General features: G+C 47.0%; 1 protein-coding gene across 1 annotated transcript in view; it reads left to right on the top strand.

Moving 5' to 3' along the window:
• The first annotated feature begins 3248 nt into the window (after positions 1-3248).
• Positions 3249-6189, top strand: part of SLAMF9 (SLAM family member 9) — a 28841-nt gene continuing 25900 nt past the window's right edge. The window contains exon 1 of the mRNA XM_010846870.1: positions 3249-3306. The gene's annotated coding sequence lies outside the window, so the exon portion shown is untranslated. The remainder of the gene's footprint in view (positions 3307-6189) is intronic.

Below are 6189 nucleotides of genomic sequence, written 5' to 3'. Positions count from 1 at the left end.
TTTCACTTAGCATGATGTCCTCAAGTTTCATTCATGTTGCGGGAAGTATCAGAATATGCTTCCTTTTTAAAGACTGAGTAATAATATTCCATTATGTGTACAGACCACATTTTGCTTAGCTATTCATCATTGGTGGACATTTAAGTTTCTTTTACCTTTTGGCTATTGTGAACAATGCCACAATTTCTCTGAACGTGGGTGAACAAAGATCCATTTGAGTCCCTGCTTTCAATTCTTTGAGATGTATACCCAAAAGGAGAATTGCTAGATATATGGTCATTCTGTTTGAGAAGGATTGTGAGGAGCATCCCGAGGTATGGGCAGAGAACACGTGAGGCGTGCATCACCCAGTCTGGAGACCTCTTAGGGGCAAATTGTCCTCTTAGCCCTGTGTATCTGCCCTTGCAGCCTCTGCAGGCCCACAAAGTGGGCTCGGGGCTTCTTGAGGAAAGGAGCCTGTGTACTCCTTAGGTGTGGAGTGGTGGTGAGCTCCGTGCTCGGGAATAAGGGCAGGGCCTGGAGTCTACCTGAGTCCCCATCATCCAGGGCCTGGCTGTGGGACCTGACTAAAATTCTGGAGCCCTTGCAGCTTGCTAAGTTTTGCTATTTTTGCCATCCTTTCCCCAATGGCTCAGTGGGCAAAGAATCTGCCTGCAATGCAGGAGGCACAAAAGCTGCAGGTTTGATCCCTGGGTCAGGAAGATCACCTGGAGGAAGAAAATGGCAACCCACTCCAGTATTCTTGCCTGAAAAATCCCATGGACAGAGAAGCTGGGCAGGCTACAAGTCGAAAGAGTTGCAAAGAGTTGGATACGACTGAGCAACTAAGCTCAGTTGCTTAATTGCAACTGATAAGGTCATCAGCATCACTGTAATGATGTGATGTCGAGCCTTTAAGGTGGGAGCCAGCTGTGTGCGTGTTTTGGGGGACAGTTGAAGAAGGGAGCTAGAAGGTCTTTTTCTGGTCTAGGGCCACTCTTGGGGAGAGGGTGAGGAGAGGAAAGCAAGCTGAATTCCTGATGGTTGCTGAGGTGTAATAGCTGTAAGACCCATGCACCATTTCTAGACAGAGTTGAACTTTCTATCCAAAAGAGGCACCTAAATGATGACCCCTTGAAACTTTGTGGAACAGATGGCAGGGATTAAAAAACAGAGTATAGTATGCGGGGAGCAGACTCCTGCTAAGCCACTTGGGAAGATGGTGCTCTGAGCCCATTGGATGCCTCAAAGAGAAAGTGATGGCTATATTTTTCTGCCCTGGGGCAGGGACCTGAGCCATCTGAGGTCAACTGAACTTACTCTGTTGGCTTAGCTGGACCTGACAGTCAATAATTAAAGATGATCCCAGGAATGTCTCTTGGGGAGCATCCTAAAGGTACAAAAGAGAAGGAACAGATGAATGCCAGGGGCATTCATAAAGAAGTCAGCATGTTTGACTGGCTTCCCTGAGTGCTCCGGGCTTGCTTTTGTGTGTTCCATTCAGCAAGGTTCAGAGAATCAGAGAGCTCTGTTTGGTAGAAACATAATGCAAGCCACACACAGGAATTTAGTTTCAAAGAGCCACTTTGATAAAGGGAATATAAAGGGAAAGGGAAATGGGTGAATTTAATTTTAATAAAACACTATATTTATCCACTATATCCATAATATTATCATTTTAAATCTGTAATCAATATCAAAATTATTTAATTATTTTACATTCTCTTTTTTTTTTTGGTACTATGTCTTTGAAATTTGGGTATGTTTTACACTTGTGTCATAACTCAATTCAGACCAGCCACACTCCAAGTTCTTAATTGTCACATGTGGTTTTTGGCTTCCCTGGAGGCTCAGATGGTAAAGAAACTGCTTGCCATGCAGGAGACACGGGTTCCATCCCCTGATCAGTAAGAACCCCTGGAGAAGGGGTTCCAGTATTCCAACTACCTATTCCAGTATTCTTGCCTGGAGAATTCCATGGACAGAGGAGCCTGGCGGGTTACAGTCCATGGGGTCACAAAGAGTCGGACATGACTGAGCAACTTTCATTTTTACATCTTCTGTCTCCGATTAGCTTCTCTCATCACACCATCAGATGGACTTCTTCTGATGCTGACTTCTCCCGAGGCCCTTCAAGGACCCTAGTGATTATTTCAGGTCTATCCGGTCATCTAGGATAACTCCCCATCTCAGTTCACTTCACTTCAGTTCAGTTCAGTTCAGTCGCTCAGTCGTGTCCGACTCTTTGCAACCCCATGAATCGCAGCACACCAGGCCTCCCTGTCTACCACTAACTCCCGGAGTTCACTCAGACTCACATCCATTGAGTCAGTGATGCCATCCAGCCATCTCATTCTCTGTCATCCCCTTCTCCTCCTGCCCCCAATCCCTCCCAGCATTAGAGTCTTTTCCAATGAGTCAACTCTTTGCATTCTTAATTTAATCATGTCTGTAAAGTCTCTTTTGCCATATAAGGTAACACAGGTTCCAGGATTAGGGTTTGGGCATCTTGGGAACACCCTTCAGCCCACACAGAGGGAAGTTTGTTTTCATAGTCACGTAGGGAAAACACTGCACCAAGACCACACACCTTCTACTTCCTCTTCACATCATCTGTGTAGTCGGCCCACTCTGCTCCTAGAGGAGACCACCTCCTTCACTCCATCAAGCCTGAAGCGCTGGCTGCTGCTGGGACAAGGGTAGGCGTCCTTCTCCGGCTCCCGGGCAGCTTGCTGCTGTGAATGACCCTGCTGGGACTTCCATGCGTCTCTTCCTCTGAGGGAGCTGGTGATCTGTGAGCCCTTCTTACTGCAAAGCTTCTCGTTTGGGGGAGTGGAGGGAGGAGACCGACCAAAATCACTGACCAGAGGAGGCACCTCTGTCCTTTTCCAAGGGCTCTGAAAGCTCTTCAAGTTTTGCTACCCCACCTCCGCCCTCCCACCACCCTGCTCCACTAGCCAACACTGACTTTCCACCCAAACTCAACCTCTCAAGCCAGACATTTCCTTCCCAACAATGCTTTTCAAGTGAATTCATGAAATTCCTTTGTTTGCAAGTCATAGAAACTGACTTGAATGAACTAAAGGGAATAAAGAAAAAGTGGCCAGAAAAATCTTTTCTTGAGATGATCTTGTTTTTCTTGGCACCCTGAGGGTTCCTTCTCCAGGAAAGGGAACTTTCCCCTGTCCACCTCTGACTCCCAGCACATACGCAGTGATTGTGATATTCAGCCCATGGCTCCTCCAACACCCACATGCACCTCACTCCACCAGAGATGAAGAATCACAGACCTGTGATGGCACTGCGATGAAGACCCTTGGTGGGAGGGTAAGTCAATAAGAGAGGAGCCTTGCCAAGGTGCAGATGACTGACGAAGACGTTTGCTTTTGTGTGTTATATTTAATATTGTGCTTATGTACACATATAGATTTACTTAGCATCACATAAAGTTTGGGCACCTACTATGTGTTAGGTATTGTGCTGGTACTGAGGATACAGAATGACTTTATTCTACCTTAAACTTTTTCCTAAGAGACAAGGAATTGCAGGACAGTTTGATAAATGCCATAAGAGATGCTGGTATTGGGTATAAAAGCAGTTCAAAGAGAGGCATGATTTCCTCTGCTTGGGTGTGTCCAGGACATTTGAAGAGGGTCTTGATAGGAATTCAAAAATCACTATGTAGGGTGTGTTTGTATGCCGAAGGTGGTGGTGCTGGTATGCTGGGAATGGAGGAGAAGGTTCCAGGAGGAAGGAATTTTATGACCAAAAGTCTTGATGTTAAATGAACTGGAGTTCAGAAAAGTGCAGAGAGTTACTATGGCTGTCAGGAGCGGGACTTGAAGTAGGGAGTCTGAGAATGGATAGTCAAGTGTGCAGGCTGAATCTAGAGAGGCTTAAATCTTTTCATTTCGTCTTGTAAGTGATCAAGCATCCAGGAAAGGATGAAAGCAGAGAACAGGGCAAGATTTGAATTTGAAGCGAAGGAGTCTAGAAGTGTGGAGGATGGATGGGGGGAAGGGAAACCAGGGGCAAGGAGATTGGTTAACAGAAGCAGAGACGACGACAAAAGTCCCCGTACAGGAGAGTCACTGGGGGGAAATGCCACGTCTGTGATGGATAAAGAGGAGGGAGCAGGAGTAGAGGAGAGCCTTTGTAATGTAGTTGTGACACCTGTGAAAGGAGGTGAGGGGCAAGGCTGATGGGGCGCCCAACAGCAACGCTCCACATCAGGCACAACCGGCCTGTCTCTGGCACTTTGCTGAGCTCCTCACTGGCTGGGAGCCGCGTGGGGGGTGTGGCCTCGGTATGAAGACCTGTCACCCAGGCTCCTCGCGGCACACCTGAGGGTACCTCTCCCAGCACAGAGGTGACTGTAACAGCCCTATTTGAATCACGGCAGTCGCAGGGAAACAGAAGAAAGACGTGAAAGAGGAGCTGACCTCATTAGCACCTCTGGTCTGGGTGGGCTGTTTTCTGCCGGCCTCCTGGAAGGGCGTAGGCTGTTCTCTCCTGGGTGCGTGCTTGCGGCGCCCTCCCTCTGTCCAGCGGGTGCGTGAAGTCTTCCTCTTCTTGAGCACACCACAGCCTTGGGAGGTGTATGAGTCAACTTGAGCTGCCATAATAAATATCATAGACTGGGGGCCCAAAGAACAGAAACGTGTTTTCTCAAGTTCTGAAGGGTATGAGTCCAAGATCGAGGTGTCAGCAGAGAGGTTTCTTCAGAGGCCTCCCTCCTTGGCTTGCGGCTGGCTGCCTTCTCACTGCGTCCTCACATGGTCTTTCTTCCAGATGTGTCTGCTCTAACCTCCTCTTATAAGAACGCCAGTCTCATTGGACTAGGGTCCACCCTAGTGACCTCATTTTAACTTAATCACCTCCTTTCAAGACCGTATCTCCAAATATAGTTACATTCTGGAGTGCTGAGGGTTAGGATGTCTACATATGAATCTGCAGGGGACATAATTCAGCCCCCAACAGTGGAATATATCACTTTTATTTTGCTGAGACTGAGGTCATTTGTCAGGAGGTTTTCCAGTTTTCTTTCCTATTCCTCAGGACTTTTTTACATGCCCAGTTTCTGTTTTTCTTTTTCTTTCTTGTGCTGCTTGATCAGTTTCACATTTAATTTCATTCTTTTCCCTTTAATTAAGGGTTCTGTCCTATCAGAGGGGCATCGCTCACCCTGCCCCATCCCCATTCACCAATGTGCTCAGGGAGACTCCATCATTTAAAGAGTTTCTTTCAAGCTTGTTACCTCCCCTCAACGTTCTCCTTCCTTTACAGCCTGATTGAGGTGTTCATGCCCTCTTCTCTATTTCCTTATCACCTGGTTTATTCTCTGTGCACTTACATTATTTTACATGCACATACAAAGGCCTTCCCTGGTGGCTCAGATTGGTAAAGAACCCACCTGCAATACTGGAGACCTGGGTTCACCCCCTGGGTTGGGAAGATCCTCTGAAGGAGGGCATGGCAACCCATTCCAGTATTCTTGCCTGGAGAATCCCCATGGACAGAGGAGCCTGGTGGGCCATAGGGTCGCAGAGTCAGACATGACTGAGCAGCTAAGCACGGCACACACAGCATACAAAACACACAGGTTTGTTTTTAAGCATAAATGTGCTTATGCTGACCAGATTGCTTTCCAACTTGTTTGCTCACTTAAAATTGTCTTTCAGATCCTTTTATATCAGTGTACACAGACTATTTGCTTTATTTTGTTTGTGCTTATGGGTTGGAGGTAGGTAGGTACATCAGTATTCCTCTCTGGAAAAGCATTAAACATTGGGCCTCAGGGGCAGCTTGGTCAGTGAGCAGGGCCATCACCCCAGAATGGCTGCTTGTTTGGGGGAAAGTCAAGGGAGGAAAGCTGACTGGCTGGGAGGAAGCCTGATGGAAGTGCCTTGGTTTTAGATAAAGACCTACTTGCTATTAACTATAGCCACCATGCTGTGCACTTGATCCTCTAAACTTATAACTGAAAGATATGTTTCCTTTTTAAAAAATTAGCTAATAACGGTATTGTATACTTGAGATTTGCTAAAATGAAAATGGTAGTAGCTCAATCGTGTTTGACTCTTTGCCACCCCACGGACTACAGCCCGTCCATGGGATTCTCCCGGCAAGAATACTGGAGTGGGTTGCCATTTTCTCCTCCAGGGGATCTTCCCAACCCAGGGATCTAACTCTGGTCTCCAACACTGGGGG

The sequence above is a fragment of the Bison bison genome, unplaced genomic scaffold, assembly GCF_000754665.1.
Source record: "Bison bison bison isolate TAMUID 2011002044 unplaced genomic scaffold, Bison_UMD1.0 scf7180017864240, whole genome shotgun sequence".
Taxonomy (NCBI): domain Eukaryota; kingdom Metazoa; phylum Chordata; class Mammalia; order Artiodactyla; family Bovidae; genus Bison; species Bison bison.
Note: the sequence above shows the minus strand (reverse complement) of the source record. Positions and strands in the feature narration are given on the sequence as shown.